This window comes from Myodes glareolus, chromosome 22 (genome assembly GCF_982192425.1).
Source record: "Myodes glareolus chromosome 22, mMyoGla1.1, whole genome shotgun sequence".
Taxonomy (NCBI): domain Eukaryota; kingdom Metazoa; phylum Chordata; class Mammalia; order Rodentia; family Cricetidae; genus Myodes; species Myodes glareolus.
Window position 1 is genome coordinate 41,589,752 of NC_142047.1, and position 23,510 is coordinate 41,613,261.

The window sequence follows — 23,510 nt, forward strand, 5'->3', positions numbered from 1 at the left end:
GTCATTGTTCTATTGCTGTGAAGAGACTCCATGACCAAGGCAATTGTTACTAAATAAAGTTTTATTTGGGGGCTTGCTTATAGGTTCAGAGGCTAGTCCATTGTCATCATTAGGGGAAGCACAGCAACACGGAGGCAGATCCAGTACTGGAGAAGTTGTTGAGAGTTATACCCTGATTTAGAAGCACATGCATGAACGAGAGAGAGAGAGAGAGAGAGAGAGAGAGAGAGAGAGAGAGAGAGAGAGAGAACCTCCAAGCCTACCCCCAGTGACACACTTCCTCGAATGGCCACACCTCCTAGTCCTCATAATCCTTTCCAACAATCCCACTCCTAATGACCAAGCATTCAGACATATGGTCTATGGGGTCTAATCTTACCCAAACCACCACTTTCCTCCCTGGCTCCAGCAGGCTTATAGCCACAGTATAACACAGAAGGCATTTAGTCCAACTTCACAAGTTTTCAGAGTCTGCCAGTCTCAAAATTGTTTTAAAATCCAAAGACTCATTGGACACTCAAGGCAAGTTCTATACTGTAACCCCTGAAACATCAAAATCAAAAAACAGATCACATACTTCCGACATCCAATGGCACAGAATACACACTACCATTCCAAAGGGAGGAAAGGAAGCATAGTGAGGAAATACTGAACCAAAGCAAGACCTATGGCAGGTAAATTTTTTTGGACAAGGGCAGAAAGCAGATAAGTTCTTTGCCAAGATATCAAATATTCAAACTACCATGTGAGATGTAATTTTGACCTGGTTAAATAGATAATGCATTTGTGATTGCACGTGGGATACTTACATCATTCTAGGCATAATTATGACCTGGTTCTTGTTTTCACTTGGAGAGTGACATGATATAAGGGATGTGTGACTATATGTCAAGTTGACAAGGGTGTGCCTGTGCTGCCTACTCTTGGCTGATTGCTTAACTACATTTGGAATTCACTAAAACCAGGTGTCTAGCACACCTGGGAGTGTTTTTTTCTGTATTAAATCATTTGAAGTGAAAAGATTCAATTTTGATCTCTATCTTTTGAGGTGAAAAACTATACCTTTAACCCAGATCTTTTGAGGTGGGAAGATACATCTTTAATCTGGGTCACGCTTTCTGCTGGCGGCCTATATAAAGGACAAGGAAGAAGAAAGCTTGCTCTCTTTGCTTGCTTGTTCTTGCTCTCCCTGGCAAGCCCATTTCTTCACTGGCATTAGAACATTCTTCTTTGAGGTTCTAACATATACCAAGAACTAGCTGAGACATCCAGTTTTATGGACTGAACAATTACTGAATTCTTGGACCTTCTGTTTGTAGACAGTCATTGTTGGACAAGCTGGACCACAGTCTGTTAGCCATGCTAATAAATCTCCACCTCCTCATTCATTCTGTAAATTCTGTTTCTCCAGAGTACCCTGAGGAGTGCATCTTCTATAATATCAATTTGTGTGTGTGTGTGTGTGTGTGTGTGTGTGTGTGTATTGGGGGGGGGTGCTATGGGTTACATCCTGGGTTTTGTGGATGCTAGACAAGTTTTCTACCTGAATCACATCCAGGCCCTGAATCAGCTTTTCTTGGACCACATGTATGTGATACCAGGCAGTCCTCACCTCTCTGTGTCTGGTCCTTTTCACTTAGCGTAGTGTGATCTTCAGTTCCACTTCTGCTACCAGAAATGACAGAATTTGATGCTCAATATTTGAAATTAATTGACTAGTGTGTGTGTGCGTGGGTACCTGCGTGTGTGTGTGTGTGTGTGTGTGTGTGTGTGTGTGTGCACACGCGTGTAGAGGCATAGGCAGATATCAGGCATCTTCCTCTGGCACTCCATACCCAACATTTTGAAACAAGGTTTCTCACTAAACCGGGAGTTCACCCATTTGACTAGACCAGCAAGCTAGAGGGCTCTAGGGATCTGGTGAGCTCCAAGGTTCCACTTTTTTCCATCTCTCAGTGTTAGGGCTTCTACTGCAATAAAATGACCAACAGCAACTTGGAGAGGAAAGGTTTATTTTGCCCATACCTCTGCACCATAGTACACCACTTAAGGAAGTCGGGGCAGGAACTCAAACAGGGCAGAAACCTAAGGGACAGTAACTGATGCAGAGTCCATGAAGGAATGCTGCGTACTGGCTTGTCCAGCTTCCCTTTTAAAAAGGAAGTTAGGACGATTAGCCCAGGGCTGGAATCATCCCCAATGTGCTAAACTCTCCCACATCAATCATCAGTCAAGAAACGCACCACAGGGTTGCCTACAAACACATCATATAGCAATATTTTCTCAGTTGGCACTCCTTCATCTTAAATAATTCTCACTTGTGTGTCATTGACAAGAAACTAGCTAGTGCAGAGCTTAGGTAACTATGGTTAAATCATGCTTAATATTATACTTGATGCTGATAGAAGATTATAAGGATGTTCCCATGAGTCCGGCCTTTTATGTGGGTTCTTGGGACTGAACCCAGGTCCTCGGGCTTGCGCAGCAAGCACATTGCTGACTGAACTATCACCCCAGTCTCATAATTATTTAGTCTTATGTTCACTGAAAAAAAATCCCCTGAAGTTTATGAAATTTCTAATGCAGAAGCTCCCGTTGGAAGCCCGGTGTGATGGTACGTATCTGTAACCCTGACTGGCACTATGGAGGGGAGGCAGGAGGGCAGGAGCTCAAGCTGCTCCTCAGCCACAGTGAATTTGGTGCCAGCCATCCAAGGCTGCCTGAAATCTACCCTCCAAAATCTCCTGTGGACGGTACCCTAGGAAAAAAATATACACTTTTTAAAAATGGGAAAAAAATCATGTTTTTTTTTTTAATGTGTGTGTCTGTTTGTCTGCATGTATGTCTATGCATCGCATGTGCCAGGAGGTCATGGAAGCAGAAGAGAACATTGGATCCTTTTGTACCTGGAGTTTCAAAACATTGTGAGCAGCCATGTAGGTTCTGGGAATCAAATCCAGGTACTCTGGAAGGGCAGCTAGTGTTCTTAACTGCCAAGTCATCTTTTCAGATTCATTATTATTATTATTATTATTATTATTATTATTTATTATTAAGACAGGAGTTCTCTGCAACTTTGGGGCCTGTCCTGGAACTAGCTCTTATAGATCAGGCTGGCCTCGAACTCACAGAGATCGCCTGCCTCTGCCTTCCAAGTGCTGGGATTAAAGGTGTGCACCACCACAGCCTAGCTCTCCTCTACTATTTTTAATTATGTGTTTTTGTTGTGTCTGAGTCAAACTCATATTTGTGTATGAGTACAGGTCTCCACGGAGGACAGAGGCAGTCGTAACCGACCTCATGGGCGTGAGTGCCAGGGCCTGACCTCAGGTCTTCCGCATGAGTGGTACTCAGTCTTAGCGGCTGAACCGTCTCTTTACTCCCCATCCACTAGAATTTTAATAGGAATGAAAGACGATGAAGACTTTTAGTTCAGGTGTGAATTTTAATTTCATGAGCTATTTAGCAGATTTTAAATGAAATTTCTCTGTAGCCAGAATTAAAGACAAAGATTTTCTTTGTCATGGTCTCAACTTGACTTGGAAACCGTTTTGATGGAGGAGGGAAGGCTTTTAAGTCCCTGGAGCCTCTTGACGCATTGGCACCCGTTTTGAAGTATTCTGCCAGGCCAAGGTCATCCCCTCTGAAGCTGTCAGGGCTGCCACAGCTCCTTCAGCTTCTTTCCTTTCTCCGCACCCAGTCTGTTCTCACTTGAGATTTTCCCTCGCCCTTTACGCCTCCTCCCCCTCCTCATTCTTCTCTTTTGAAATTTATTGCAGTTTTGATTTCCTGCCACAGTGAGAGGTTATCTTTGATAGCCACTGATGAGTGCTTTCATGTGGGGAGAAGTCCAAACCGTTCCTGTCAACCCCGGGGTAACGGCAGAGAAGCCCTAGTCATCGGGTTTCTTAACTATGTCAATAGTTCAGGACACCTTGTCATCGGTTTTACAGTGTTTGATGGTGTTTTTGAGATAGTTTTGGAATGCTATTGAGGTGAACAGCTGGTCAAGTTTTACAGTTGGATACCGAGAAGAAAGTGACATCTGTAATTACAAAGGTTGAGTGGGAAGGGACGATGTGGGGATTCTCTCTCGCACTCTTGATACCCTGCTAGGAACTTGGAGCTGGGAGCTGTCGTCTGGTGACCCTGAGGGGAGTGGTTCTCAGCCAAGGGTCATCCCTTCCTTCCTGTGTAATGGTCAATGTCTCCAGGGATACTCGACAATGCCTTGAGCTATTATTGTTTATGACATTTGGAAGATACACATTACTGGATGTCCACTGAGCACAAAATGACAAAGCGTTATGCCGTCTAAAGATTCAAGTGCTATCAAGCAAGATGGTTTGGTGAGTGAGGGTGCTTTGTGACTGAACCTGATGACCTGAGTTCAAACTCTGGGACACACACATATACATGTACACACACACACACACACACACACACACACACACACACACACACACAGAGAGAGAGAGAGATAGAGAAGAGAGAACTGACTTCTCAATTTCTGAATGTTATCTTCTGACATTTACACATGTGCTACACACACATGCACACATACACATACAAGAAACAACCATGTTAAGATAAGACTGAGAACTCTCCCAATCAGCTTAGCTCTGTTCCCTCCCTTCATTCTTCTCTTCCACTCTTCCTCCCTCTCCCTCTTTCTCTCTGGGGTGTGCATGTGTAGGTATATTTTCATGTAAGTATGTATGTGTGTGCGTGCAGGTGTGAGTGCACATGTGTGCTTGTTTGTGTGTGTAAGAGACTAAAGGACAACTTTAGTTGTCATTTTTTTAGGTACCATCCACATTGGTTTTGCTGTTGTTGTCCTTGCTTTTTGAGACAGGATGTTTCTATTGTATCCTGGTGGTTTTTAAATTGCTTGAAAAAGAACAAAATTTGGTACCGGTTTCTTTTTTATATATCCAAATGAACTAAGTGTTTCGTTTTTGGTATTTTTCATGTCTCACATTTCTTAGAAATATCTTTATGGTAATACCCAATCTAGTATGTGATACACTCAGACCTTTACTTGGTTCTTTATTTTATTTCTTTGTAAGATAGCATGTCACCTGATGGTAGAGAAAAAGAACCAGAAAGATTAAGAGTATGTAAATATTTATTCTTGTAGAATCTAGAATGTTTCTAAAATATTTTAAAAAGTGGTTTATAAATATCATCATTTTTTCTCCCCTTTGTCTTTCTTCCCACGTCTTTCTCTCTTTCTTCCTTTTATTTGAGGCAGGGGTTTGCCCTTTACCTCATACAGGTCTGAAACTGACTAGGTAGCCCAGGCTACTTCAAACATACTATCCTCTTACCTCAGTCTCTCCAAGACTATTTAAATTTACACCACCAAACCCTGGTTGCCCTTTTTGTTTTAATTATGTATCATCTATGCAAATGAACCTCAGTTTGATTTTCAGTTTTGATGACTCATACTTCATGGTGAATCCTTCCTAATTCTCACTAATATCTATTTGATTAAAACTCTCGGAAAGCATTGTTTCTTTTCTGTGTTGTGCATAATTGGAAGAGATTGGTAGCCAGTGACAGACTTTTTCTTTTTGGTGAGCCTGTAAGGAACAGTTTAACATCTTCATGGTAAAAGTCAACCAGGAAGATACAACTTAATATTTTCTACAAATGATGCAGAAGCAATATGGACATTGTTAACCACCATTTTTTAAAGTTTAAAATTTGCATTGGGTTGTGTACATGTCTCTATCTATCTTTATGTCTGTCTGTCTATCTATCTATCTATCTATCTATCTATCTATCTATCTATCTATCTATCATTTATCAATCTGTGCATGCAATTGTAGTGCCCTCAGAGGCCAGAAAAGAGCATTGGATCTCCCAGAGCTGGAGTTATGGGACATTGTGAGCTGCCCCATGCTGGTGCTGGAAACTGAATTTCAGCCCTTTGCAAAAGCAGTATGTTCTCCTACCCCCTGAGCTATAAATCTACCCCTCCTAACCACTAAAAGATGAAAGCATTCTGTTTTAATTTATGCATCCATTTATATTAGATTTGCTCAGTGTTTTGTAACTTATAAAGCATTTCCCTCTTCAGCCCTCCAACACTCAGGTACACCAGGAAATTTATTCCTCCCATTGTGCTGCTCCTCCATATGCAAATTTCCCTCTGCACAGCTCCATCCGGACTGTGGGCCTCGCTGAGACTGGAAGCACATTTTATGCTTCTCTGAATCACATCAGTGCTCTTAGATGAAAAAAGTCATTGTGCTTTTGTTGACTTATCCATTGTAGAAATTGATACAGGGAACTCAGAATCACCCAGACAGCACGCCAGATTTGGTAAGCACTTTTAGGATTAAGCAAATTCTAAATTTTGAGGACCCCAACCAATCAGTTTCCAGTGTGTGTGTTTTAAGATGTGAAGTCGAGAGAGTGGTTATGAAATTATCTGTTTCCACACTTGGTTAACATTCAGCTTTATTTCAGTGTCTGAAACCTGGCCTACTTCTTGCAATACTGAAGGCAAATTGCAGGGAAATCATATTCCTGGTTACAAATAAAAAGGAAAACAAGAATTGGTTGCCATATAGCCACTCTACCAATTGCTTTATTGTGTATTTTGAAAATGCGTAAGGACGTAGAAATGCATGAGGAGATGGCCAATCTGGAAACAACAAACGAAAGATGAATGCTGTAGTTTCCATTATAGTCGAGTGCTTTTGAGCAGATAAAATCCTTAGCCACTTAAAACGCTTTGCCCCATCCAAGAGGCAGCAGAGCCAACATCTATTGTGTGGTAAGACGACAGCACAATCCGAGTTCTGTTTGCGATATTAAACATTAGTCTCCATCTCAGGGATTTTTTTGTTAACTATACCTTTTCACGTGATATCTGTAAAAAATAAAATGAGAATGTTTATACGCTTTTACTTTGAAAATTATCAATTGTAAAGTGAAAGGCATTAGCGATTATTACTTGGAAATTTGGGATCAAAATTGCTTTTCAAAGATTGCTCCGGAGCCTTTTGCTGCATACTAAATCACCCCAGAAATTAGTAGCATAAAGCAACCACCATTTGACTTGTCTGTGCTTTTATGCTTCAGGAACTTGAAGCGGGCCCAACCGGGTAGGCCTTGTTTGAGGTCTCTCATATGGTTGCAATTGACGCTGGTTGTGGCTGCTGTCATCAAGAACCTAGTGGGGAGAGCTTCCGAGACAGCTTACAGACATGACTAAGAACTGCAGATGGTGGCTAACAAGGCTGTGGGGTAGAAGCTTCCACCTTCTCCAGGATGATGGTTTCCGGTTAGTCAATGTGATGCAAAGACAGTCTTCCCTGGAGTGAGCATCCCGAGAGGACAGGATGGATGCTGCATCGTCTTTTGTGTGCTAGCATTGGAGGGTACTCAAAGTTACAGACTTTTATTCTATTGGTTTTTCTTTTTCTCACCCCATGTGTGTACATGTGTTCGCGTGTGTGCACTTTTGTTCATGTATGTGCGCATGTGTTCACGTGTGTGCATATGTGTTCATGTGTGGGAACATTTAGAGGCCAGAGGTTGACTCCGGGCATCTTCCTCAATTGGTCTCCATCATTTTTATTAAAAAAAAATATTTACTTAATTTTATGTGTGAGTATTTTGCCTGCGTGTATGTATGTGTACCAAAAGTATTTCTTGTGGTTGAGTAGGTCAGAAGAGGGTGTCAGATCCCTTGGAACTGGAGCTACAGCAAGTGACTGATATTTCAGAAGTGGTGGCATACCCCACTCTCAGTTAGCATGCAGACATGTTCAAAAGGGAAGGCATACCCCACTCTCAGTTAACATGCGGACATGTTTAAAAGTCAATGTTGTCATTAGAAAATTCATTGCAGTTAAAGAGGAAGGGTGTTTGAAAAATGGGTTGAATCATAGACTAGTAAACCCTTAGAAGAAGTATTTTCTTGCTTTAAATCCATTCTATAATAGCATCATTATTGTGGTAGCCCAGCGGTGGAGATATGTCTCTTCATTTTTTACTGAGATTTTTTTCTGGCTCTTCATAAAAATTCTGCATGTTCTATTATTTGAAGAGATGACCTTACACTAAAGATTTTCTAAAACTACTTAACAGGATACACACAGTCTGCCTGTAGACTTGCGTTTCATTAATTTATTTGAACTTTGACGGCTCTCCATCTTGAGGAACACTTGAGTCAATAGGCAAATACTCCTAACCTTTCAACAGGTTGATAACCTTCTGACTTGATTCTATTATTAGCGTAGATCCCTTTCCGAGTCCAATTATCCCAGGGGATGACTAAATGTTATCTCAGGCATCCCAGGTGGGGATTTTCCCAGCCTGCTTTGTGGCAGCCTCCCAGGTACCTCACAGTCACATCTCCTCTGTCTGGCACCCCTGCAAACTGACTTCCAGGTGCGGTTTACCCTGCCAGAGAAGGATCAGCTCATTTGCATGCACATGTGCCTTGTCATGCGGAAGAACTGGCAGGGAAGATTGCTAGGGGTACAATCTTCTGCCTCTAGGTGATGCCAAACCTCTCGCTGTGAAGTCCAGTGGGCATATTTTGAGTAGGCTGCCTGCCAAAGGGAGAGCTCTGCTGTTGCATTGTTCCCAAGGAGAAAGGGCACGTGTTCTTTGTAAAAGCCTCAGAATTTCCAGACAGGGCGAGGGAAGCGGTGGTCCTCAGAAGAAGGATGTCGGTACTTGTGCTTTCTAGAAGATCCAGGAGAATCCAGGGTGCATGTCTCTTGGTGATATACTACCTGAAGAACAGTGTTTGCAAGGTGGTTGTTGTAAATCCACTCCCCTCACTCAGGACCTATATTAGATACTTTGGGACTCTGAAGAGCCCCTTCCTTTGAGACAGCTCTGAATGGTGTTCTTGCATCTCATATGCCACATGCATGCTTACCAGGAACTGGCTGGGAGGGTTGCCATGACATCTGGGAGAAAGATTTAAGAATGTTGTTGTAGCCACAGAACAATGCACCATGTTGATTACCGTGTATCGATCACCAAAAGCTATCAAGGCTTACCAACCACGGTGAAAAGCCAATTAGGGAAGCAGAAAAAGTTCGGATGGGATTGTCTTTGATTTCAAATCTTTCTCATTCCTGGCTTCGTTACCCAGGGCAAATCAGCCTACGTACCTCAGCTGTGGCGTCCTCAATCGTCAATTGCAGCTGATATTAAATTATCTAGGGGATCGTGGTTAACATCCAGCAACAGTCTGCGTGAAGTACAAAGTTCCTCCATGGTCAAATGGATGCTGGCTAATCAAGTCACAGAATCCCAATTCTAGGTTGTTTCAGAAGATGAAGACTGGTTGGAAAAGACCATTATTATCTGATTCAGTAGAAAAGTTAATTATAAACCTAAGTGTTTGGATGAAATCAAATATACTACTTCACTGTAAGTGTCAAAGCAATCAATCTGAGGATCATTTTTGTTGTTGTCGTTGTTCTTTATTGGATTAGTCAGGATCTGGTCAGGAGAACGGAGATCACTTTAGGTAGTCTGAGGAACTTGGTGGGAATTACAACAGGCTTTTGGAGGCTTTCTTTTTTTAAAATCGCTTTTATTGCGCTTAATTTTTTTCTCTGCTCCCCTTGCTTCCTCTCCCCTCCCTTTCTACACTCTCCCATGGTCCCCATGCTCCCAATTTACTCAGGAGATCTTGTCTTTTTCAACTTCCCATGTAGATTAGATCCATGAATATCTCTCTCAGGGTCCTCTTTGTTGTCTAGGTTCTCTGGGGTTGTGAATTGTAGACTGTTTTTTCTTTGCATTATATTTAAAAGCCACTTATGAATGAGTATATATTATATTTGTCTATCTGGGTCTGGGTTACCTCACTCAATATGATGTTTTCTAGATCCATCCATTTGCCCACAAATTTCAAGATGTCATTGTTTTTTTCTGCTGTGTAGTACTCCATTATGTAAATGTACCACATTTTCCTTTTCCATTTTTTGGTTGAGGGGCATTTAGGTTGTTTTCAGGTTCTGGCTATGACAAACAATGCTGTTATGAACATAGTTGAGCATTTGTCATTGTGGTATGATTGTGCATCCTTTGGTGGAGGTTTTCAAAATGAATGAAAGGCATAGGAGAAAAATGTCTCTGGTAAGTTCATGAACCAGGGTGTCTCTGCCAGACAATCATTTGCCTTTGTGTCTGAAGTTTGTTGAAGGGCACTCTGAAAGGCTTGGCCAGTTGTCAGCTGTCACTTGTTGAAATCCTTACTCTTCCCACCATTGTTTTGCTATGATCATTGGCTTCTTTTCCTTCCTACCTTCCAGATCTTCTTGGAACTTTCTCAATTTGGTTCAAGGACAAAGAAGTTGATGAGTGTTCTTTGGGGATATTTTGTATGCAAATTAGCAAGCATGTGGAAATAATTTTGTAGACTTGAGGCTACTGTAGTAAGGATGGTTCTGCTGAAGACAAGTTTTCTTTTGCTCTCTTGAGCCCCTGCCTCCAGAAGGATCCCATAGCAAGTCCTTGTGGTGGTGAGCACCTGTAAGCTCAGTACTTCTGATGAGGGTGGGGAGGGAGGGAGGGAAAGGAGAGGCAGGAGGATTGCTTCAAGCTTGAGTTCAGCCTGGTTTATATTATGAGTTCAAGGTCACTCTGGGCTACACACTAGGCCTTACCTAAATGAGGAGATGCTAGAAGGAGGAGTTCAATAGGGAAGTAGGAAAATACTGGACTGAAAATTTAAAGGTACAAGTCAGCACACATGTATTTGCAGTTTCATGAATTCAAACGACTGTTTTGCCATTGATGGTGAATTTCCCCACAATGTTCTTTCTGAGTAGGGTGCCACGGAGGCACAGTGTGCGAATGAGGCCACGCTGCTGACCTCTTTGAAAGGACACATACTTTGGACCTATAGAGCCAGGCATTTCTTTGACTGAAAAATGGTTAGATGATCAGTATATAGCCCTCAGCCCTGATCTCTCAGGTCTGTGAAACTGCAAGTGACCCCATGCTAATCAATAACTTGATTTCCTGGCAGTACAGCGTCGCTTAACTTAAGAGAGTGAGTACTAGCCATAAAACTCTCTACCATCTTAGGATGTTTTTCACGTAGGGAGTCCTCTCTGTGTGTGGGGAACCAGGTAGGCAATTATTGCACTAATAGACATTATATTCCCCATTTTGCTAAATGAGATTTTCTTCTATAACTTATAACTTTAAGCCTTGAGGATTAGAAAGATGAATTCTTGAAGGATAGACATCCTTTATGGAGTGTTCTTCACTGACGTTCGATGAAGCCTTTACTTTTGAAGTAGCCCTGCGTGTTTCAGGAGGCTTTCTCCTGTGTGCCTCCTGCCATCTGCTCACTCAGACAGAATGTATACACCATGTGTTCCCTCGGATCCCTCAAGGAGATCGTCTCTTTCCTCATTTCCTTGTTTTCTTTCCGCCACTATGCATTTATAATAAGTTCACTGTGTTTTTCGGTTGTCTGTCAGGTATCCAAAAAGCTCCAACCAAAGAACAAATTGAACCCAAGGCAAAAATACCTAAAACTAAGGAAAATGGACCTTTGTTATTGGGAGGCAGCAGAGCAGTATAATTTGATGAGAAGCAGTGATTGGAAGCGAAGCTTTGAAGATGTGGAGCCACTATAGATATTTGCTTTTCTTTTAAGACATCTGAACCTGAACAAGTACTATGTATGTATGTATGTATGTATGTATGGCACATACACACCTGGTTCAGAAGGAGGGTCTGGATCTCCAGGAACTGTAATTACAGATGGGTGTGAGCCAACATAAGGATTCTGGGACCTGAGCCCAGGTCCTCTGCAAGAGCAAGTACTCTTAACCGCTAAGCCATCTCTCCAGCCCCTGAACTGGTCTTTAAAGCCCTATTAATCAGTACGTTTTCCCATCTTATCCCTGACTGCTGACCCTGAGCTGGTGGCAGAAGTTAAGCCTTTATGGGAAAGTGATTTAATGTTATTTCTGCCTGGATAAAGGCAAAACCTCATGGAGAGAGACAGATAAATGGAGATGTGAAGGCTCCCATGAAGCAGAAGCAAAATCGTTACAATTGTTTGTGGTAGATTATGTCCAGTCTCACATGCAGCAAAGGTAACCAGAGATCTACAAAGGGTACATGCTATACGTTATATAAAGTAGTTTGTACCTGTTTATGGTGTGTTGTATACGTCCGTATCTCTGTGTGTGTCCTCTTGACTTGTGTCACTGCTGGCAATCAAGGGCAGGGTCTTCATGAAAGTCGGGAAGACACTACCTAACCTGGACTACCTCCCAGATCCCCTTCTGTTTTGTTGAGAGACTGTTTTGCTATGTAGCCGAGGCTGCCTTGAAGTCGTGATCCTCCTTCCTCATTGCTGGGCTTACAGATGTTCACCACCATACCCAACCAATGTAATCTCCTTTACAGGGAATTACCCACAGACTCACACTATTAAAGAACATGAACTTGATACAATACTACCACTCCTATACCTTTTGATTTCTTTTGGGAGTCTTTTTACCATTTATCAAGTATTTTATACAATCTGTATTTTTAATATGGAACACATGATACTCCACTAAGGGCACAGTTAGCAAAGGGTATCTAGTCCCTTTTACTGTTCATAAAAGAGATGAGTGTAAACATGAGCTAATAGGCTAGTTATGGTACATATCAGATGTTTGAATACAGGTTAATAAGAAAGTGGGAGAAAGAAACAGAAGGGAAGGGAATGAATGGTCTTCAGCTCTGTTCTTGCCAGCAAAACACTTCTCTCGTTGCTAGTCAGCTCTCCTATACTGTGTACATGTTGACTTTTCCTATTGGGTTAAATATCTTGGAGGGCAGGCTTAGTTTACTTCTTTCCCCCAAACCACTTATCTGCGCTCCTGCTACACACTTCGGGCAATACTGCAGGAGCAGCAGGTGGCTTTATAGTTTGCCATTCTTCAGCTCCGTGACGAGCTTGCCTTGTAACCACCATTTTAGAGAAAAAGTTCAGGGAATTATGATACTGTGATTTTGAATGTTTGAACTGTAGAATCACTGGAGAATAAACTTCTATTAAGTTACCAAGTTTGGGGGGTGATCTGTTGCAGCATTTATGGGAATTGAATTCACCTTAGCTCTAGGAAATCCCTGCTTCGCAGGTTGAGCGGTGGCCTGCAAAAAGGTTCAGATTTTAATTGTAGAATCTTGTGAATATGACTGTTTGGAAGGAAGATCTTTGCAGATGTAACTTAGTGAAGGTCCATTAGATAGTGACCAGCCTGGACTGCGTGGGTGGCCTTTAAACCTAATGACAAGGTTCCTTACAAAAGATACCTAAGAGAGATTTGACAGAGAAAGGAGGAACAAGCAGGTTACCATGGAGACAGAGATTAGAGTGATGCAGCCATAAACCAAAATCTATCATCAGCCATCCAAAGCGGGGAAAAGGTAAGGAGTGGACCCTCCTGCAGACTGGATGCCGTGTTGCCCTGTGATACCTTGCTTTTGTTTTTGAACTGTTGAACCACTGGAGAACAAATTTCTGCTAAGTTGCCAAGTTTGGAGGTGATTTGTTGCCGCATATATGGGAACGTGATTACATCTTAGCAAAGACTTTCTAGAGACCATCAACCAGTGTGTGGGAAATCTGGGAGGTGAAGTTCAGCCATGGGCTTTTAAGGCACTCCCCTTTCAAATGCTTCTTCCCATCACCACCTCAGAGGGCTGCTTCTTAGTGTAGATTCCTGGGACAAGGAGAAATGTAGTCTCATCGAAGCTGGGTGTTTACAGTGCTGGCCAGAGAACAGTTCATCGCAAGAGTTAGGGGTCAGGGATTCATTGAGCTCAGCAGCCTTCTGCTTTTTGAACTACCAGTAAGAATTCTGCATTTAGTACATTTTGAGATTTTTTTTTTTTAAATCCTTGTAGGGAGATAAGGTACTCTTAGGCAGCAGAGGCCATTTTGAGATAACATCTGAACAAATCTGAGGCAGTGCAGGAGGGGAAGGAATTATAGAAAAGCAAATATTTGTTATGTAGACAGTTGCTTCCTAAATGAAACAAGGCTACAGTTGGACCACAGGGCCGGGGGGGGAGGGGACTACGGGTAAATGTTGTGCAGAAAGGAGCACATTTTATGTGGCAGCAGGTGGATGGCAGTCCAATGTTGTTTGAAGAGACTCTCAAGAGAACCGCCCTGAATGCTAGTTAGGGTGCTCACTTGTCACCGGAGGGATCTGGATCTAGTAATCAGGTATCTATTGTATTCGACAAGCAAGATAGAGATGCTACGAGGCCAGAAAGAGTATCGTTGGTGGGACAGACATCATTGTAGACCCCTTACCAGATCTAAGACTCTTCTCCTAGCAAATCTTTTCTGTTTCCCTTCCCAGCAAGAGTGGATGCTATCCATCGCCTGTTAACCGAGCATAGCTCTGTCTCCCACATCAAGTGTCTCTCTGTGGAGCTTGGATTCCTCCTAAATCCAAAAGGCCATGGAGAGTCAAATATTTCAAATGTTTAACCCAGTCCTGTCTAGATACTCCAGTGCCTCTTCTGCTGACCTCAGCTGAATTCCAGGAGTGTCTTCCAGAAGATTGGAGACCTGTACTCCAGTCCTAGCGGCTCTTGTCTCTTCGTAGCCAGGAGACTTACAGAAGGATGCTTTTTAATTGGGGAAACTATGCCCTGGCTGCCTAGCTCAGAAAGACACACCCATTTCCAGTGTCACTATGTGGTGCTCCTAAGTGGGAAGGATAAGAGCTTCTTTGGTGAGCATCCTAACAGACTGGATCCCCAAAATCCAGTATATGCAGAGGAAACAAGTCCCAGTGTCTTCGGATACTCACCTTCCTGGACCTAGAGGGAGGGGGGAGGAGCTTGAACTTCCCACAGGGCAGGAAACCCTGACTGCTCTTAGGGATGGAGAGGGAGGAGGAGAGGGAGTGGGGGGAGTGGGAGGGTGTTGGGAGGAGGGGCGGAAATGGAAACTTTTATAATTTAATAAAATTACTTTCTCATAAAAAATAAATAAATACTCATTATCCAATTAAAAAAAAGAGCTTCTTTGGGTCAGTGTAAGGTTTAGAGAAAAAGCAGACAGAGGCATGGTGGGTGCATGACTTGTTGCACCCATGCATGCATCAACCATGCTGGGCGATAATTTGATGGTAATGTACTCGTGGCCAGGGAAGAATTTTTCCAGCTTAGCAATTTCTGAGCCCTGGCTTTTATTAATTTTCTTTTTTTTTCCTGTGTAGTGAGCAAGGATGAAGGAAGTAAGGAACTTTCCTTGGACCAAAGATGTTCAGAGCAACAGATCAGCCCAAAGCACATTCAGTTCTGGTGAGATGGCTCAGTGTTTAAGAGTGCATGCTGCTCCTGTAGAGGACCCAAGTTCTGTTTCCAGAACCCGTATCAGGTAGCTTCAGGGAATCTGATGCCTTTAGCTTCTGCAGCTGCAAGCAATTGCACTCATGTGCACATTCCCACATGTAGATACGTACACTCGTGTGCACATACTCTTATGTAGATACACACACTCAGGTGCACATACCCTCATGTGCACATACTCTTATGTAGATACACCCACTCAGGTACACATACCCTCATATGCACATAGTCTTATGTAGATACATATACTCAGGTGCACATACCCTCATGTAGATACATGCACTCATGTGCACATACTGACATGTAGATATATAAACACACACCTACACGCAATTAAAAATAATAACCATACATTTTTAACAATGCATGCAAATTGCCTGCTATTTGAGAAACACAAATGGAAGGCTCATTTTGCGTGTGGGTGTGTACCATTGGGGATGAGGAGTTGGGGGAGCAGAAGGCATCCATTTTTCTCCGTGCAGTCTTTGCCATGCAAACTGCTATAGTAAGATGAATGGAGAAATCATTTGTTATGTAAAACATAGCTCCTGCCGTGAAGGTAGTGGATGAGAGCCACACATTTAAGGATTTATGGTTCACGTTCTATTCCTTTGCTTTTATGAAGCTTAGCAGTTTGCAAGTACCTTCCCCACAGCCAAGAGTATGCTAGCCTCTCTCTTTCTTCCCATGGCTTTCTCTTTGTGAGTATTAATAATTCAGTTGCATTGTCTAACAACAGGTTCCCAACTATCTGGGACATATTTAGTCCTTTAGAAAAATAGAGACAAGTTGAAAGCTGGGGAAATTTGATTCCAACAATTTTGTATTCACCCACATCGCTGCTCATGCTGGGTGTTGATATCTGAGCTTCTTTGCCTTCCTAGTTGGAAACTTTGGGGCATATAAGTATTTATTTTATGTTGGGATTAACCCAGTCCAGTACAATGTGATTTGAAAAACAATCTGAGTGCTGAGGAGAGGTACTATATTGAAGAATTCTGTTCTTTTTGTGGAATTTATTAATAACAATTCTGATTATTGAAAATAGATTCTTCTCTAACATGATACATCCTGACCCAGTTTCCCCTCCCTCCACTCCTCCTTGTTATCCCCCACACGTCCTCCTTCCCTCTGGATACACTCCCCTTCTGCCTCCCATAAGAAAAGGGCAGACTTCCAAGAGACAACAACCCACCATGACAAAGCAAAGGCAAAAAATGCCTTCATATGCAGGGCCTGTACTGGCCACTTTGTTCTCCATGAGCCCGTATGTGTCCTACTTAGTTGATTCAGTGGGCAATCTCCAAATAAAGATACTTCGACCCTTTCCTTTCATATTGCATCCCCTTGATCTCCTTAAATTATCTTATAGCTCTAGCTAAAACTTCAAGTATTATATTGAATAGATATAACTTCATATCATCTGCAAATAATGATATGTTGACTTTATCTTTTCATATTGTAGCCCCTTGGTCTTCGATAGTTGCCTTATTGCTCTAACTAAAACTTCAAGTACTATAGAATAGGTAAGGAAGAGAGTGGACAGCCTTGTCTTATTACTGATTTTAGAGGAATTGCTTTGAGTTTCTCTCCATTTAATTTGAGGTAGTAGGCTTTTACAAATTTTCTTTATTATGTTTAGGTATGTCCCTTGTACCCCTGATCTCTCTAAGACTTTATCATGAAGGGGTGTTGGATTTTGTCCAAAGCCTTTTCTACATCAAATAAGATGATCATATGGGATTTTTTTCTTTCAGTTTATCTATGTGGTTGATTGCAATAGACTGATTTTTATATATTGAGCCATCCCTGAATCTCTATGATGAAGCCTACTTGGTCATGTTGGATGATATTTTTGATGTGTTCTTGAAATTGGTTTGCATGTGTTCTATTTTATTGAGTATTTTCCCATCTATGTCTATAAGGGAAATTGTTTTGTAATTCTCTTTCTTGAGTTTTTATGTGGTTTGGGTATCAGGGTAATTGTGGCCTCATAAAATGAATTTAACGACGTTCCTTCTGTTTCTATTTTGTGGAACAATTTAAGGAGTATTGGTATTAACTCTTCTTTCAAAGTCTGGTAGAATTCTTGCTAAAACTGTCTGTTCCTGGGCTTTTTATTTGGTTGGGAGATTTTAATGACTGGTTCTATTTCACTAGGGGTTATAGGTCTATTTAAATTGTTTATCTGATTTTGATTTAACTTTGAAGTGGTACCTAATGAAAAAATTACCCATTTCTTTTAGATTTTCCAATTTTGTTGAATAGAAGTTTTTAAAGTATGTCCTTATGATTCTCGTTGGTGTCTGTTGTTATGTCTGCCTTTTGATTCTGATTTTGTTAATTTTGGTATTCTCTCTCTGTCTTGTAGTTAGTTTGAATAAGGGTTTGTCTGTCTTGTTGAGTTTCTCAAAGAACCAACTCTTTGCTTCATTGGTTATTTGTTTTGTTCTCTTTGTTCTTATTTTATTGATTCCAGCCTTCACTTTTTATCATTTCCTGCCTTTTATGCCTCCTGGGTGTACTTATTTTCTTTTGTTCTAGAGTAATGTTTCTCAACCAATCAGTTGTGACCCTTGGGGGTCAAAGGACCCTTTCACAGGGGTCATTTAAGACCATTGGAAAACACAGATATTTACATTATGATTCGTAATAGTTGCAAAATTACTGTTTTGAAGTGGCAATGAAAAAGCTTTATGGTTGGGGTCATCACAGTGTGAGGAACTGGATTAAAGGGTTGCAGGGTTAGGAAGGTTGAGGACCCCTGTTTTAGAGCTATCAGGTGTGCTGATAAATTGCTAGCATGAGATCTCTCCATTATTTGTAGGCACTTAGTGCTATAAACTTCCCTTTTAGCACCGCTTTCATTGTGCCCCATGAGTTTGGGTATGTTGTGTACCCATTTTAACTGAATCCTAGGAAGTCTTTCATTTCTTTTCTTATTTCTATCTTGATCCATTTTTTTTTTTTATTCAGTAGAGACGTGTTCCATTCCCATGAGTTTGTAAGCTTTCTATTGTTGCTGTGGGTGTTGATAGCCAGCTTTCAACCATGGAGGCCTGATAGGATGCAGGGAATTATTTCAATTTTCTTACATATGTTGAGACTTGCTTTGTATATGAATATGTGGACAATTTTGGAGAAAGTTTCATGAGGTGCTGAGAAAAAGGTATTTGTGTGTGTGTGTGTGTGTGTGTGTGTTTGAGTGAAATGTAATGTGAATATCTTTTTGGTCTATTTAGTTTGTAACATCTAGCTCCAGTGTTTCTCTATTTAGTTTCTGACTGGATGACTTGTCAGTTGGTGAGAATGGGGTATTGAAATCTCCCACTATCAGTGCGTGAGGGTCAATATGTGATTTAAGCTATAGTAAGTTTTCCCCCTGCTTTCTGAGACAGGGTTTCTCTGTATATCTCTGGAACTCACTCTATAGAGTAGCCCAGGTTGGCCTTGAACTGACAGAGATCTACCTGCCTCTGCCTCCCTGAGTTCTAGGATTAAAGGTGTGCACCATCATCACCTGGCTAGTAGTTTTCTTCTTGCAAACTTGGGTGCTTTTGCATTTGGGGAATAGATGTTAAGAATTCAAATATCATCTTAGTGGATGTAGTATCTTTCTTCCTTTAATTAGTTTTGATTAGGAGTCTATTTTGTTAGATATTGAAATGGTTATACAAGCTTGCTTATTAAATTTATTTTCTTGGAGTATCTTTTTCCAACCTTTAACCCTAAGGTAATGTCTATCCTTGTTTTTGAGGTGTGCTTATTTAATGTAACAGAAGGATGCATGCTGTTTTCTCATTCATTCTGCTAATCTTTGCTTTTTTATTAGGGCTTTGAGTCCATTTACACTGAGAGATATCAATGACCAGTGATTGTTGATTCCTGCTATTTTGTTGTTGTTGCTATTGTGAGTGCCTGTGTATGTATGTGTGTGTTTTTCTTCTTTTAGTTTTGCTGGTGTGGGATTATTTATTTACTATCTTTTCATGGATATAGTTAACCCATTTGGGTGGTAACTTTCCTTCTAGTACCTCCTGTTGGACTGGATTTTTAGAGAGATATTGTTCAAATTTTACTTTATCATAGAATAACTTATTTTCTCCATCTATGGTGGTTGAGAATTTTGCTGGGTATAGTAGTCTGGATTGGAATCTCTTAGAGTCTGCAGCACATCTGTCCACATCTGGCGTGCAGAGTTCCTGTTGAGAAGATGGGTGTGATTCTAATAAGTCTGCCTTTATATGTATTTGCTCTTTTCCCCTTGATGCTTTTAATATTTTTATTTGTTCTTTATGTTTAGTATTTTGATTGTTATGTGGTAAAGGGAATTTCTTTTCTAGTTCAATCTATTTGGTGTTCTGTAAGCTTCTTGCATCTTTATAGGTGTCTCCTTCTTTAGGTTAGGAATATTTTCTTCTATGATTTTGTTGAAAATATTTTCTGGGCCTTTGAGCTGTGAGAAAGTCCTGTTATTACCATGGTCAGTCCTCCTCCCGCTGGAGGACTAACTCTGAGTGTAACAGAAATGGCTGCTTCTGTTCTTGTCAATCACCTTTGTCATTCTGGGCTTTTAATTATAAGGCCACTTGTTTACAGTGTTTATTTGCTTCTCAAAGAATAAAGATTTTGTTTTTAAATATATGCTTTGGGGTACTGGTTACTTTTTTATCAGCTTGACACAAGTTAGAGTCATCTTGGAAGAGGGAACCTTAACTGAAAAAATATTTTCATCAAGTTGGCCTGCAGGCAAGAATCTGGGGGCATTTGCTTGGTTAATGAATGATGTGGGAGGGTTTAGCCCACCGTGGGTGGTGCCACCCCTAGGAAGGTGGCCCTGGGGTGTATAAAGAAGCAAGCTTTGTAAGCCATGGATGAAAGTCAGCAAACAGCACTGCTCCTTGGTCCCTCTTCTCCTGTTCCTTCCTTGAACTCCTTCCCTGGTTTCCTTTGGTGATAGATGATAAAGTGTAAGCTGAAATAAGCCCTTCCCTTCCCAAGATGCTTTAAGTCATAGGTTTTATTCAGCAATAGGAAGCAAACTAGTGCACATGGGCTGGAAAGATGGCTTACTGGACCCAAGATTGGTTCCCAGTACCCATATCAGGCTGTTCACAATCACCTACTTATAATTCCAGCTCCAGCGATTCAGTGCTCTCTTACACACACACACACACACACACACACACACACACACACACACACATACACACACACACACGGAGAGAGAGAAAACACACTGAGGAGGCTGGGTAGTGCTGTGATATGCCATTTGCAAGCTGGTACCCAGGGCAGCTGTAATAAAGCATAAAGCTCTAATCCTAATCTAAAGGTCTGAGTACCAATGTTGCTGATGTTGGGTGGCAGGAGGAGATGATGGCTCAGCTTCAGAGGACAGAACAACACATACACTGAATGATGCCCACTCACGATGATGAGAGCACTCTTCTTAGTCTATGGCTCCAATGTGAATTTCTTTCAGAAACATTCTTATTGTATACGCAGAAATAACATTTAACCAGCATCTGGTTAATACTTAAGCCATATCTTTTACTTCAAGTTGACACCTAAAACTAACCATCTCATAAGGACTCTTTTCACTCTTAAATGAGAAGGCCCATTAGAAATGTATACATGAGGGGACTTAGGGGGTGACCATGACACAGGGTGCACCTTCCCCCCAAATCCAGGCTCTCATGTATCCTAGGCTAGTCTCTAACTTTTTTTAAATATATAGTCTAGGATGACCTTGAATTTAGGATCCTTCTCTCTCCATCTCCCAAGTGTGGGGTTTACAGGCATACACTACCCTGCCTGATATATATAGTGCTGGGGATGGAATCAAGGGCCTCTTGTGTGCTAGGCTTTTTGTCCATATTTTATTTGCTAAGATGTCCTGGAGTATAGTCATAGATACTTCAACATTTAAACCTCTCTTTGTTTGCTATTCACTGAAATGTTCTTTGAATTATCATATCAAACATTTTATTTCTTTGCAACACCAGTTGAGCTTTCTCGTAAATGTTTTAAAGAAAGAAATAAGATTGAATCTTGCTGTATATACTAGAGTACCTAAAGGACAAAATACCAACCATTTTAACTCTGACTAGGAAATTGGTACTGTGGTGTGCTGTGGGAACTCCTTCAGCCAATAGCCTTTCAGATACCAGCCCACTTGGGTGATATCTCTTGTACTATAAATGCAGATGTGAGCTTGCACAGTTACTCACCTGCTCTCTCTCATTAAACTGCTGGATTTGGTTCCTGTTCCCTGCTTGGGCCGAGAACTGTTGATCTGTGAGTCTACCTACCCCTAAATAAAGAACCCTTTATTATATTAAATTTTGAGCTAGTGTTAGACTACTTTATTGCATCATCTACAACGCTGAGGTGGTTTGAACAAGATGTCCTCCATAGTCTTGAACATTTGGAAGCTTGGTCCCCGGTTAGTAGCACTGCTTGTGGAAGCCTGGGAGGTGTTGTATGACCTTGATGGAAGAAGTGTGTCACTAGGTGTGGGCTTTGAGATTTTAAAGAACCCCACCATTGTCAGTCCTCCCTCTCAGCTTCATGCTTGCCCTTAGACTCTTGCTTCTGCTACTATGTCTTTGCTCATCCTTCATGAACTTTAACACTCTGCAACCATAAGCCAAAATAAACTCCTTCTTCTCTATCAGTGGTTCTCAGCCTTCCTAATGCTGCTACCCTTTAATATAGTTCCTCATGTTGTGGTGACCCCAGCCATAGCATTATTGTTGTTGCTACCTCATAACTGTAATTTTGATACTGTTATGAATTGTAAATATCTGATATGCAGGATATCTTATATGTGACCCCAAAGGGGTCGTGACCTGCATATTGAGAACTGCCATTCTGTATGTTGCCTTGGTCCTGGTGTTTTACCAAAGCAATTGAAAGTAACTAACACATGTGTGTAGGAGCATAAATGGGTACGACCATTTTGGAGACTATGTGGTGTGTGTGTGCACTCTCTAGCCTAACAGTTTCATTGCTAGGTATAGAACCAACTGAGTGCTCAAAGCAGTGGAAAATTTAATATTTTCCAAGAGAAGTCACCCAATGTCTCCCAAGATGTTTCAATAGGTGAAGATTCTTGCCACCAAGCTTGATGACCTGAGTTGGTCTCTGGGATTCGTAAGGTGGTAGAAGAGAACCAGCTCCTGCAAGTTAAAATCTTACTTCCACATGTGTTCTGCAGCACCTATATCTACATACATACCCACACATCATACCCACACATGTAGAATAGATAAATGCTAAAAATTTAAAACTATAGTCATATCCTAAAATAATGATGGTGAGTAAACTACTGTAGCCAACAATAGAAACTGACATACCAAAGATAATAGTGAGTTAAAGAAGCCAGAGGAAGGGACTGAGGATACAGCTCCGTGGTAGAGTGTTTACCTAACATGCTCAAGGTACTGGGATCAATCTCCAGATGAAACAGAACAGCAACAAAGTACCAGGTGTTTTAGTCACTGTTTGATCACCATGGCCAATATTCATGATGGAAACAAGAGAGAAAGGGCCCCAGGGTCAGCCCCAGTGTTTGACCAACATGCTGTGGTCATGGGAGTGTATGGTGGAGACGGGATGTCCTGTGTTGTTATGCAGGCTGGAAGCAGAGAAAACGGTATCGCTGGTATTCAGTTGGCTTTCCCTTCTATATTGTGTGAGGTCCAAGCTTGCAGTGCCTTACAACCTGCATTCAGAGTGCGTCTTGCCCTGCGAATTAATCCTCCCCACAACTCTCTTTACAGATACAGCCCGAGGTGTCTCACCAGTCACCTAAATGGCTCTAAATCAAATTGCCTGAAGATTTCACCTTTCCAGGGAAAACCATACATTAAGCAAAATCAGCAACAGATGAGCCAATATGTAATTTTAGGAATCAAGAAAATGCTTATTGTAGTCAGGGTAGGTAGGAGTTGGCGGCACCTGGCTGGGAGGAGAGAGGGCTGACACTGCTCTATATATGTATGGTGTTCACATGAGCATGCTCAATAGCGGGAGCTCGTCAAATAGCATCCTTATTCTGTGTGTTTTTCTTGTTTTTCCTATTTTTGTCAGCTTTCAATACACCTTTCATTTGTTGGCTTTGGTATATTATAATT

At 41.4% G+C, this 23,510-nt stretch overlaps 1 long non-coding RNA gene across 1 annotated transcript in view; it reads left to right on the plus strand.

Moving 5' to 3' along the window:
- The window catches only part of LOC125402329 (uncharacterized), a 30,405-nt gene that overhangs the window by 5,112 nt on the left and 1,783 nt on the right, over nt 1–23,510 (plus strand). The window contains exon 2 of the long non-coding RNA XR_007232591.3: nt 15,240–15,324. This is a non-coding gene — a long non-coding RNA (uncharacterized LOC125402329). The remainder of the gene's footprint in view (nt 1–15,239; nt 15,325–23,510) is intronic.